The sequence below is a fragment of the Thamnophis sirtalis genome, unplaced genomic scaffold (genome assembly GCF_051295495.1).
Source record: "Thamnophis sirtalis isolate CommonGarterSnake01/CBP01778 unplaced genomic scaffold, rThaSir2_p1.2 scaffold_3, whole genome shotgun sequence".
Taxonomy (NCBI): Eukaryota; Metazoa; Chordata; class Lepidosauria; order Squamata; family Natricidae; genus Thamnophis; species Thamnophis sirtalis.
The window spans coordinates 53205824-53220018 of NW_028261383.1; the positions used below are offsets into that span (position 1 = coordinate 53205824).

General features: G+C 36.4%; 1 protein-coding gene across 3 annotated transcripts in view; it reads left to right on the forward strand.

The window, feature by feature from the left end:
* Positions 1 to 14195, forward strand: part of LOC106554500 (contactin-4) — a 566498-nt gene that overhangs the window by 25316 nt on the left and 526987 nt on the right. The gene's annotated exons all lie outside the window — the stretch shown is intronic.

Below are 14195 nucleotides of genomic sequence, written 5' to 3' on the forward strand. Positions count from 1 at the left end.
TCCTCTGACTTTGAATTTGAGCCCACCATGACATCAATGCCGACTGGCGACTACGCGGAGGAGAGCCTTTTCAGTAGCAGCTCCGACCCTGTGGAACGACCTCCCCGTCGAGATTCGCACCCTCACCACCGTCCAGACCTTCCGCACAGCCCTTAAGACCTGGCTATCCCGTCAGGCCTGGGGATAAGTTTCTAATTCGCCCCACCCGAGTGTTGAGTGTTGAATGAAAGTTGTGTTTTTTACTGTTTATTTTATTCACATATTGTTTATGTCTCTGTATTGCACCCCCCTTTTCCTATGAATGTAAGCCGCCCTGAGTCCCCTCAGGGAAAAGGGCGGCCTATAAATCCCAAATAAATGAAAATGAAATGAAAATGAAATGACAGTAAGAATCTCACATGATTATGGCTTCTGACTTCCCCATTGACTTCGCTTTTGGCAAGTTGGCAGGAAGTGTTATAAAATCACAGTCATGTGACTGTTAGTCATTGTAGTGTCATATTCGCAAGCCAGGTAATGAATGCCCAGCTTGCGATCATATGATTGGATGGGTGCTATGACTGCCAAAACTCTTGAGAATCTGTTATTAGTCTACTTCATTCATTGCTGCCTTAACTTTGAACAGTTACTGAACATATGGTTGTAACCCCAGGGCTATCTTTACACTAATTATTAGGCACTGTTTTTTTTTAAATTCTGAAAGTATGTTAACATATTTTTCATGCCTTTTTAATCAAGCAATATTTCTGCTTTTAGGACTGTTACAAATACTGTTTTAAAGATGTCCACTGAAAATTATGTTTAATACATTGCTTTCCAGATGCAGTCACTTTTTTCTGACTGGCTGGCCAATTTAAAGAGTTTTTTTTAGGCAGACGAGCAACAATCAGTGGACTGAAGCTACAAAGTGAAGACAGCATGTTGAATATATGGGTAGGATCCAGTGGTGGGTTGCAGGTGATATGCGACAGTATGGGTGTACCGGAGCCAACCCGGAGCACTGGATGTCATTCTGGTACGGTGCTCCGGAGGGCCCAACCGCCCGCCCTCACTCCTTACCTGTGCTTTAAGCTTTTGGTGCTTCCACGCACGTGCACGGCATGTATGGCACCTGCGTGATGCTCCGGCGAACAGCTGGAGTGTCGTAGAGGCTTGCGGAAGCATCGCAGGCAAGTACAATGCATGCGCACCCTGCACATGTATATGTGGGTGATGCCGGGGTGGAATCTGGAACCCACCACTAGTAGGATCACTCCCCCCACCTTTTAGAAATGTTGTTACTATATTTATTTTAGTTCTACACCACCGTTCTTGTTTTTCTGCTTTCAGTGAAGGTTCTTAGTTGATTTTCAGCAATTATGGCGAAATACAGATTATCTTTGATAATGGAATGCATTTCCAAAATATGGATTCCCTGAGAAAAGATATATTGTAATACATAACATTGGGAGTATTGTAGCAGTTAGATGATCTTGAAGTTCATCTCCATGAGTTGGGAGATCACATATATCCCTGAGATTGCAGTGCTTATATTGTTCTAAATAAAGACTTTGGACTATTGTAGAAAACAGTCTGCAACTCCTATTAGGAAATAGCTTTCCTCATCTAGTAACAGCTGTAATCCCTGCATAATCAGATGCAGTCATTTAATGCAATCTTATAAATACTAATAAGTTAGTACAGTGTTCATCTTTCTCGATAATCAAATGCACAGGGGAAAGTATTGTGATACTAGACATTAAATGGAACAACGAAATAGCAAAGGTCAAAAACAATTTGCCTTTAAAGTATTTGTATCATCAATAAATATTTAGGAGCTGATTCTCAATGTCCGTTTTGAACCCAGGAGGTAAGCTTTAAATTTATCTGCTAAAAATCCTTAAATAGTTTTATAACACACACCTTCATTGATGTAGTATGTACAAGATTACAGTAAAAGTGAAACTTGAAAAACTGGTAGGGATTCCCATTCCGCAATTGATCATTGTGATCAACACAACCAAAAGTCTTTCTATACTTAACAAAAAGTATAGTGACTTCTTTTTGGTATTTGTTGACTTAAAATTATCCAACAGACATCAGCAATTATATTTTGTGTCTCTCAGCCTTATTTAAAATCGAATTAAACACCTGTCGTTTCATTTTCCATATAAAATTCTAATTTGCATTGTATGATCCTAAACATTATTTTGCCTGAATATGAAATTAAGGCTATTGTACAATATTATGCATGCTCGGTTAACTATACTGCTTTCTTCTCCTTCTCCTTCTTCCTCCTCCTCCTCTTGCCCCCTCTTCCACTCCTCCTCCTCCTCCTCCTCCTCCTCTTTCATTATCCTCCTCTCCCCCTCTCCCTCCTTTTCTCCTTCTACTTCTTCTCATAACTTTCAATCTCTTGACCACCGTGTTATTCTCTAGATTTTGTTAGAAATTGTACTGATTCTTCATCTGTTGCTTTCCATATTTTAATTGGTATTCCATCAGTTTCTTCTAACTTGGTAATGATAGCAGTACTCATCTAACTTCATTTACTAGGACTCAAGGTTCTTGAAAGTAGGGAACACCTTCTAAGGAATCTTAGATATTGACATCTCTACCATATATTACTGTGCTATTCTGTATACTACTTCACTCTTTGTTCCTTTTTGAGATCTAAAAGTACCATTCCTTCTTTGTTTTTAATATCCTGAGTAATAAGCAATGTGATCATCTTACAGAAAGTGTCCAATCCCAGTCCATCTCAATTCACTGTCTAAAATGGCAATTTTTAATGGTTTCCTTTCACCTTTCACTATGTTCAGATTTCCTAGATTAATGCTCTTGTGTTCCATGTTCTCACTGTAATTTCTGCAGCTTATATTTTTGTTGATGTTCTTTATGGCAACATCAGCAACTAGACATCCTGAATGTTTTAATGTAGCCTCCATTAGTACGCCAAGGATCCTCAACTCTTTCTCTGTAGTATATTGAATGACATCTGACCGGGGGAGGCATTATCTGACTTTTTACATTTTCTATCAAGTGTAAAAACATAGGAGTAGTTATCTATTGTCTTCTCCACATAGTGTGAAATGATTCCTTTGTCATACCTGCTTGCTATAGTTGGGATCAGTGGTGGGTTCCTACCTGTTCAGACTGGTTTGACCGAACCGGTAGTGGTTTGGCAGCCTGGGTCGCTGGAACCGGCAGTGACCCAGGCCTGCCACATCACTGAATTGGTTCCCTGGGCAGTGCCAGTGCCAGTGGCATCTTGTTTTTCAGTTCTGTGCATGCGCAGAACAATTTTAATTGAGCTGTGCAAGCGCACACAGTGCGCATCAAGCATGTGCACATGAGTGAACTGGCAGTAGTGCTTGTTGGAACCTACCCCTGGTTGGGATGCTGGGATGACCTTCACACCTTGGGTAACCTTTCAAGAAATACATACTTTGGACCTATGCTTCCAATATTCTTTGCTAATCCTTCTTAAGAATACCTTTGTCATGATAAGGCAATATACCAAGGCTTTTGTGGGGGAATTGTGTTTTAAAAGCAGAAACAAGGTATAATTTGCTTAGTTCTTTAATCTTGTTGCTAACTTGAAAATCTGGCATGCTATTGTACTTATAATTTTTCTTATACTAGATTCTTCTAGAACAAACTTTAAACTTTTCGTGTGAAATCTTCCTTTTATAATTCTTTCAATAACACAACATCCACAATATCAGTTAATATCTCTATATTTGCTTGCATTTCAGACAGCATCCCCTAATTCCTTGGATCAATGTGTATCTAACGACTTGCCTAGCTTTATGATGCTTAAATCATTAGACATTGTATTTATTAACTACATATAGTTAGGTTTTTAAATGCCAATATCAGTAATTAAATGCCAATATCAGTAATATAAATGTTGGCTTGCTTTACAGCTTGTTAGACAAAGACTCCCCCCTCTTTTTCAGTCCCAGTGTTAATTAAAAATATGCTTGAATATTTTATGTTATAAAATTATACTGAATTATTTGATATTTTTTTCCATTGGATGTTAGCCTTGCCAAAACTGTAAAAAAAATTGAGAAGTTATTCTGAGTATTGAGAAGTTACTATGCTTCTAGGCTGCTCAAGGAAAGATTAAAATTAAAACTTTTTTTAGACTCGGGATTTGTTTTTAGCTGTCTTCTTGGAGCATCTTCCTTGCTAACAAGATGTTAATATATGAAATATTCATACTCTGTCATAAGCAATTTTGCTCTAAATATATGATATTTAGTACACTGAAATTACATTAGCATTATATATTTTCCTTCTGACTTCCTCTTTGTCAGCATTAGGAAGCTGCTAAATGGCTTGAAAGAGGATGCATTTGAATAGTGCTTTCTGTGCTTAAAGATGTACAAGCTTTCTCTGTTGGGTTCAGCACAACATTTATTCCTGTTTCAATATTTTTGTACTATGATAAATTATGTCTTCTGTATATCCAAAAGCCTTAAAAGCTCAGAGAAACCTAATATTCACTCGTTCGGAATGGTTATTTTTCTGTTTTAAGTGTTTACTTTGAAACCTTGGGAAATTAGAATTGAAGCTGTTTGCACGGTTGCAAACCAAAACATGGAATTACAGGCCCCAAACATCTCTCTTTCTAACAGCCTGAAATTGTTTAGAATTCATGCATGACGGAAGACTGAGATAATTTTGCTCTGCACCTTTCCCTACTGCCCCATGCATGGGGCTTGGCATATTGGACGTAGTAGTAAAATGCTAATATTACCAGATGGAGATTTAAGAAAGTAGGAAAATTAATTGCCATGTAGATTGAATTCTATTTATCAAACCTTCTTCGGAAGTTATGAATTCTATATATCAAACCTTCTTCGGAAGTTATGGACAAGACAGAGGCATCCGTGTTCTAATTGGAATTCTGAAGTATTGCTATGCATAAACCCTTTAAGATTGAATGCAGAGCTTTCATTATGCTCATATCCTGACTTCTTCTTGTTCTTTGCCCATTATTTCTGCTTTAAACTTAATCTGTCTGAAAAGGAGAGTCTGTAGTAATCCTGAAATTCTGATAAACAAAAATGAAAATCAGGTTAGCCAAGTATATGGATGTTGTAAAATACTATTCAACAACCCAGTAGAGGTAGTCCATGGGTTATGTCCATTATGTTCCAAAGCAAAGTTTGAAGTGGGGAAGAGATAGTAGGTGGGTGGGGAGAGTTGACGTGGAGACTTACAATTCCAGGGAAGCAGTAGATTACATTGTCCTGAATTAGATCAAATTTCCTCAAAAGTAGTTACGTGGTTTGGTAATACTTTTGAATCTAGATTTTCCTAGTGGTTAGGCTTGCATTTCATCTGCTTTCTCTGATATGCTAGCTGATCCATTTTTGCAAGAAAATTAAAACAGTTCATGTGCCAATAATGATCAGGGATGACTATGTGCCTTGTTAGTTACTGTATATATGGTTTTGTATTTATTCTTGAAAAGTCAGTTAGTATAGAATTCAGCCAGAGCAATTTCTGGAAGAATTCAATGAGACAATTTGCATCTATACTGAAGGGACTTTGCACTGTCTGCCATTGTGTTTTCAGACAAAGTGGAAAATATTGCTTATTATCTTTAAAATAAAATAGGATAAATTAATTCTCTTCAAGATCATTGCTTTTTGTGGAAAAAGAATGCATATGGCTTTAAAACATTTCTTTAAAACAGTATATAAATTGGTTGTGGCCTTTCCAATCAGATTAATTCATTCTGTTTAAATTCATTCATTTTGCACATTAATAAAGTGCTGACATTTTGACTTTTTGGGAAGTTCAGAGCATGCTTTACTTCATAGTTAAATAAAATAATAGTTTTTGTAAAAGTTATCCAACTTCACTGCTCATTACCTTCAGCTAAGGGGGAAAAACCAAGAGAGAATTTGTGATGCATACACAATGTTCAACAAATCAATTAGCATTCTGATTTAGACAATAAATCCTTCCTTTGCCTTTATAACTTTCAATTTTTAATTATTCTATTCCTTTTTTAATTGCCTCCTATGGGAATATAATATTTGTATATGATTTTTATGTTTTTATCCTTTTACTGTACACTGTCCAAAGATATTCTGTGAGTGAGTGAGAATTGTGTTTCCAAATTCAAGAAAGCCTAACAACCAGATTGACAGATTGACACAGACACACATATACACATATGTTTGTGTTTATATATATATATGTATGTATGTATGTACACCTCATGAATACATTGAATTAAAATTTGAATTCCAGGTATCTGAGGAAATACTAATATTGATTTATTTGTTTATTTATATTATTTATGACCACTCATCTAAAAACACAATGGTGTCTGGTTGTCAGAGACTGCCTGGACAAATCCCTGCAGTTTTCTTGGCAAAGTTTTCCAGAAATAGTTTGCCAATGTTTCCTTCAGAGGGTGGAGAGATAGAGGCTGACTCAAGGTCATCCAAAGAGCTTTGGACCTAAAGCGGGACTGGATCTCTTGGTGTTCAAATTTCTAGCCTAATGCCTTAACCCAGGGGTGTCAAACTCAATTTCATTGAGAGCCACATCAGGGTTGGTTTTGACTGGGGGTGTGGGGGGAGTGGCCAACTGGGTGGGTGTAACTGACTGGGTGGGCATGGCTAGCTTGATGCCACTCATGGGGCATGGCTGACTGGGTGGGAGTGGTTGACTGGGTAGACTGGGCCGAAGCCACGCTGGACTGATGTTTCCTCTTCTCATTGGGTAGACTGGGCCGAAGCAATGTGGGCCAGCCCTTTACATTTTCCAGGACAGCTCTGTGGGCTGGATCTGACCTCATAGTGACCCACATGTGGGCCTTGTGTTTGAGGCCCTGCCTTAACCACTACACTAAACTCTCTTAACATAGCCTCCTCCAAATATAATTGTTTTAAAACTTTAATGCAGGGAATTATTGTCCAACATTTTAACTCAAGTATTATAGAGATAATGTTTTTTTTCATTTTTAAAATTTACACTTTAATATACATAGCTCTCCAAGAATTTTTAAATTATTAGTACAGAATATATCAATTAGACAAGGCTTCCTAAAAGGGCAGAACACATGGCATTTTATATATATTTAATTGAAGACAATTTGCTTTAATGAAATCAGGCAGCATAACTTTTGTTGATATTTATTTTATAATAGATATAATCAAATTCAATGTAAATATCCAATCTACATATTTTAAGCATAATAATTCCTTTTGTTCTTGAATTGGATTTGATATAATCATTACTCTAAACTTGCCAGATATAAAGAAGACTTGAAGGTGACAGGTTTAATTCCTACTAGATAGGTATTTTTGATATATTTTGCCATGCAATTTTGCTATATTTTAGCTGGTGAAAAAAAAAATTAACTTATAAAACTCCAGTAATTAATCATCTGACATCGAAGAATGCAATTTAGGTCTCGTTGCTTGTTATCATGAGTTACTGCAAGTCCAAAGGGATTCCCAATTTAAGTCACTCAGAAAGAGAGAAAGAGAACGCTTCAGTGGATTTTCTAACTGTATATTTGTCTATAAAATACATTGTAATATTAAGATATGTGTGCTTCTGTCAAACTTTGATAATCCACGTTTTACCATTTATATCTGAGGTGTCAAAATATTTCAGTTTCCACAATAGTGATATCTACACTTATTAGAACAGTTCAGGAAAAATTGTTTTTCCCCTCCCCAAGAAACAACATACTTGAGAATGTTTCTCAAAAAAGAAATGTTCATGATGACTACGAAGTTTGTGAATTTGACTTTTAAAGACTTCATTATTCTGCCATACATTGCAACTGAAAATACAAATGTTTAGAAATGAACGATGCTTTATCAACATTTCCTCTGTGGAAAAAAAAAGCTGTTTAGCAATACCAGGGCTGTCAAACTGGCGGCCCGCGGGCCAGATTTGTCACACCCAGGCCACGACCACCCCAGCTCCGTGAAAGGAAAAAACGTCACGAAACATCATCTGATGGCAATGTGACACCACGACTATATGTTCTATTTAACTATCGTTTTACAATAATTTCTTATTTTCATGTAGTTTGTTCATACCCATCAGCTTAAATGATACATACATATGTCTCGCTAAGAGCCTTCTTACATTTTAAGGTCCATGATTGTAAATTATCGTGTCCAGATTCATATTCTGTCTCCTTGGTATTACACTGAGGATCTTTTCAAAGTGTGCAACCATCATCACAGCAATTTTCACTTAAGAAGAATGGTAATTTTCCAGATAAGACTCCTGGATAGATGGAAACTTGCAACAGTGGCTTTAATGAGTAACTTCATCATTTTGACTTTTCATTGGTTCATTTAATGTTAATGTCCATTAGGTTTCAGGAGGCAGACAAATTGCATAAATAAATAACTTTGGATTGAGACTTTGTCCAAGATATTATGCAAGTCCTTAAAGCAGTCAGCAAACTTTCAAATATGCTTAAAAAGGTTTGTGGTTCCTATTGCTTCTTCACTCCTTAGTATGGGTTTTAAATTTCATCTCTCTTTGCATGGCAAATATTTGAATTATAGTTTTAAAAAATGTATTAGTCTGTAAACTTGACTTTTTATGCCAAAGTACTTTTCTCCAAAGTCTTGTCCAAAGACTTTTTTTCACTTATAGTCTCCATCAATTTATTGTTGTCTAATATGTTGCTTATCTTTTATACTCAGAATTGATGCTGAAAATGTTGGAGTTTATGACTTCATATGACAAAATATAAAATGCTAGTGATTGAATCCATAAGCTACATATGTCCCCCCCTTCATTCTTTGACAGTGTACAAATCCCCCATCAACTTACATAATTTTAAGAGCAAATAATCATATATTAACAGAATATTTCCCTGCTTAAAAATAAAAAAAGAATCTCATAGTAAGATGCAAAATTAAACTACCCATCTGATACTACTTAAAATAAAATGTTAGAAACCATGAAAATTGGGTTATCTACCAAAGGATTATTTGCCCAAGAGTAGATAATATTTTTCCTATTTTCATACAAATCTTGAGAATGGATAGTATTGCCTAGGATGGCACATATGTTGTATGAACAATTTTTATACTCCATAGCATTAGAGAGACCTAGATGTCTACTGGACTCATTTACTCCAATGTGTTCCTGTGTCAAAGTAAGGCAGCAAAGAATATTTACGTTGTTTTACAAATGGCAACATTATTTGAAATCTGAAGGTGTTAATTCATATTGTCCTCTGAATGTAACCTCTAGTTTTTTCTCAAGGTTTCTTTCAGATCACCATATCTGAGTGCTGAAAACTGGAAGAGCAGTTCCCTGGCTTGCATGCGTGCACCGGGAAGCTGAGTTTCCGGTTTCCAGTGTGCTCATGCAAGCCGGTCACCTGGTCTTCCAGTTTCTGGGGCACATGTGTGTACGAAGGCCAGTTGGCCGGCACACATGTGCACGCCTGAACCCAGAAGAGCAACGGGTGATGGCTGGCATGCCCGAAGAGATGGGTCTGCATGCCACTTCCATCACACCTGCCAAAGGTTCACCATCATGTGTATAGGGTCTCCTGCTTGAGCTGAGGATTGGACTAGAAGACCCACAAAGTCCCTTCCAGCTCTATTCTGATTGTTTGATATTCATTATGGTGCTAAACGAGTGGTTGAGGTCCTCAAACTTTACTTCAGTTGTACAGAATCACCATTTGTAACCAACTTTGCTAACTTCCTGCAAGCAGAGTCAATAGCAAAACTAGCAAAAGGGCTCAAATGATGAGTACCTGTTGTCCTCACATGGTAATTTGCTTAAAGATAGCAACTTGAAATGCTGGAAATTTCATTACTAAGCAGCACTGCTACATGAAATTGCACTTTATCACTGGCATAGCTTAATGACATAAATTTTGCTCCCCATTACTGTGGTTAAGTGATTTTTATTTAATGCATGGTGTTATGTGCTTCTTACTAGTATTTCCAGATAAGAGCCAGCATAGAATTTAAAGATACTGGGCTAGAAACTGGTATCTTGTGAGTTTTAGTTCTTCTGTAGGGACAAAACCAGGTAAGTGGTGGCGCAGTAGTTAGAATGCAGTACTGCAGGCTACTTCTGGTGACTTTTGACTGCCACCAATTTGGCAGTTCGAATCTCACCGGCTCAAGGTTTACTCAGCCTTCCATCCGTCCAAGGTCAGGTAAAATGAAGACTTGGATTGTTGGGGGCAATATGCGGACCTGTAAAGAGGACTGTAAAGCACTGTGAAGCTGTATATAAGTCTAAGTCCTATTGCTATTGCTAAGTGTCATTCTCTCTAAGATCTAGGAAGAAAACCAAGGACAAGCCACCTCTAAAAATATTGTCAAGAAAACTGCATGGATTCTTAATTAAACAAGGACGTGAAGGTGACCTCCCCCACCCCAGTTAGGGATTTGTGGAAAAATAATACCTGAGTGCATGCAGACTTTCCATTGTGCTGCTCCTAAAGGAAAATTTCACCTTGTGCAAAATATGCAAGATCTTGTAAGAAAAAAGTGTTCTTTCCTTGTTAGCTTGTTTTATATTCAGGTAGAGATGGGATTGTAGTAGTTAACATTCAAAAACATTTTAAGAAATGTAACTAATGGTTTTATTACATGAAATTTCAGATATCCTAGAAGGTTCCATAGGCTGTTTTTTAATGTTTAATTTAGGTTAAAAAGTCTTGGAGATAACTTTCTTTTAAAATAAAAATAAAAAAGTATTTTAGAAGATAGTTGATTTTTTGCTTAAATAATTGAAAAAGCACTGTGCATAATTTACCATACATGCAAATTGCAGCATTAAAGTACTTAACTGCAGTTGGTGAACAGGCAGAAAATTATGCCAGTTTAACATTCCACATTTCAGAATCCTAGTCTTGTTTGGCAATATGGTTGAAAAAGAAATAGGAACAAGGAGATAAGCTTTCATAGCTGCTGCTGGCAGAAGAAGACCATTGGTTCTTTTATCTATTCTATGAAACTGTGCTAGCATTGTCAGCGACTGGAGAACTGGTATCCCAGAAATATTCTCTCTTCTCTCTTTCAGAGCAAGAGAATGGGATAATGAAAAGAATAGGAAGGTCTTCTGCTTTCAATTCTCAGATCCCATTTGAGGAAACCCAACCTGAGTGGCTTTGGATTTTTAGACCTCCTTGGCTCTGAATTGGTTGGCACTGCCTCAAACAGGCCCAGTGTGCAAAATGAGAATCCACCTGGATTCACAGTGTTTGCTCAAAGAGCAGATAGCAGCTGTGCCTAAGGGGAGGCCTTTTTGCAATGTTTTGGGTTTTGTATCAATTGTATCTCGTTTCTGAACTGGGAGGTCTTGCTCACGATCACTCATGCCTTTGTGACTTGCTGCAATACACTGTATGTGGGGCTGTCCTTGAAGAGTATTTGGAAATTCCAACTGGTGCAGAATGGGGCAGCACAAGCAATTTATGTGGCCAGTTGTTCAGTGCATGTGACACCACTGCTCTGCAAGCTGCATTGGCTACTGGCAGGCTTCCAGGTACAATTCAGGCTGCTAGTAGTTATCTTTAAAGCCCCTAATGGGTTGAGCTACTTACTGAACCATTTCTCCCCAGTTTTCATCCTATCCTACCTGATCTAATATCATTGGCCATGAATTGTTTGCTGGCAGGGCCCAGAAATAGGTTCTCTTCTATCGTGGTGCCCACTCTCTGGAACATCATTCCCAATCCTACTGGCCTTTCATAAGGCCTTAAAAACCTCTTTTGGTACTCAAACCTGGATGGTGTGTGTGTGTGTGTGTGTGTGTGTGTGTGTGTGTGTGTTTTCCCAGCTGTTCTTATTTCATTTTACTTTCGTTTGAGATTTTGTATGTTTGTTGGTGTATTTATTTTTAATATTGGTAGTCCCACAGACTCTTTTCTGGTGGGTGGCTGTACAAATCAATCAATCGGTAATGATGAAAATTCTTGAGCAGTTAATCTTTTTTATTTCAAGACCTCCAGTGGCAAAAGGAATTGAGAGTAAACAAAAGAATTATATATATAGACCCATATAATAGTATTATCACAACACAAACAATTGAAAGCTCTCCGGAGTTCGACTTACTGCACTTATTTACAGGACCAAACCAAAAGCTTAAAAATAAAGAGTTTATATTATCTATTTAATTATAGCAGCCAAAAGAATAATTGTACAACACTGGGAAAACTCCAGATAATTAGATAGCCTGAACTCGGTACAGCAAACTAAGCTGGTGTAAGCTGCTTTGTGGCATAGGTGTTAGGCTTCTGATGAAACTTTCAAGTTCAAGCTTGTTATTTTGGAGAGATTGCAATCCCATACAGAACAAGATGAACAGTTGGCCAGATAAACCCTCCACCAAAAGCATTCGTACAGTGGCTTGTTTGAATTCAGCTTCAGTTTGTTGCCTCTCATTATCACAACTTGCAAATGGTTCAGAATTCAACTGGCTTACTTGAATTTTTTGAGAAGGAAATGTAAACAATTAAAGGTGTAGTTGGATCATCCTTCAAGGCACCAAGGTGTGCATTTTAAAAGAATTTTATATCATCCCATTAGCTCTTTATTGCCACCTGATTTTTTTAATATTTTAATTTAATGTCTACTTTAAGAGTTTGATTTTATCTTTAAATTTTCAATCTCTTATTAATAAAATCTCTATGTTAGTTCATTCTTCTTATCAAGACGTAAAAAAAACCTGGAAGGAATGCAGCAGCCACACAACATGATGTAATCTAGGCCCCTGAAAGTGAAATACATGTATAGAATAATAAACACTACCAACATGATCTCTAATAAAATATATACAAAAATAAACACCATTAAAGGTCAATGTAACTGAACTGGTATCTTCATTGTATTATAAGAAAGTAATGAGAAACACCTTCATTCTCAAAAAGAAGTCAATAGAAAATCAGCCAACAACTATTGCAGATATTCTTTATCTGCAAGCTTCTGAATCAACTTGCAAGCATTGTAGAATTGCACACAAAAGGCCTTTTAAAAGAATACAAACTACTTGGAGCAAAGAGCAAAAGCAACCAGCTCTGTTATTTTTTTCTTCTCTTTGTACCATGTTGGTGAAATAATGAAAGAAGTACAGGGGGAAACCACCATTCTTTTTTTTCAGACATAAAATTGCACACAATTTAGGTTTATAGCAGCAGATGGCCTCAAACTAAATTGAGTGCTGTATGAATGAAGGAGAGAAGGGGGTATTTGAAATCCAAGTTAAAGGTGACAGTCATTTCTCTCCCTAGACACAATCGCAACAAAACACCTTATTATTAGAAACGTTAGGAGTGTTTTGAGAAAATATTTCAAATTGTGGTAGAGATAATTGATACTGTAGTTAAAATATACAATTATCTAACTTCAGAAAGATAAATTCCAGACACCAATATTGGACCTGAAGCACATTTGAATGTATAACATAGGATTGTGGTAGAAAAATAAATAGATGATTACCTACGTAGTGCACATAACCTATAACATAGTGTTTAATGTATAATTGCCCTAATTTACAATGGTAAATCTCTTGTTATCAGTTAATTTTCACCACACAAGTAAGTAACTGATTATCTTTTTACATAGCAGTATTTACACAGTAATTAAATTGTAACTAATTAACATGTAATTCCACATACTTATTTGTACCATGCAACGTGAATTATTTATTTAAATATAGATAAAATGCTTGCAACTAAAAAAATATTTTTCTATTGCAAATAATTACAGATAAGGCTAGACTTTATTCCAGATGGTTTGTTCTGTACATGGAAGAATTTTGTTTCTTCAAATATCCAAAATTGGTAGCAACACTAAGCAATTCTCAAATATTTAATTCTTGAAATTTAACCTCCATTCTATGCAGTGTGAATAAAAATAGATGATTTTTTTAAAAACGATGTATTTTTAAAATTTAAAACGGATTTTAAAAATTTTAAATTGTATTTTTTTTATTTAAATCAGATTTTTTTTGTTTTATTAAATTTATTTTAATAAAATGCTTTGGGAATAAAAAATATCAAAAGATCATTTTCTATTTAAGATACATTAATGATTTAGTTTATTCAGCATAAAATGCAGCTTAGTTAAGTAGCATGAGGCTGTATATTCTGCAATATTGGGACTGTCAGAGGAGGAGCCGCTGCAGGACAGAGATGACAGCTGCTCTTTAAAAATCATGATTCAAATTGACTTGAT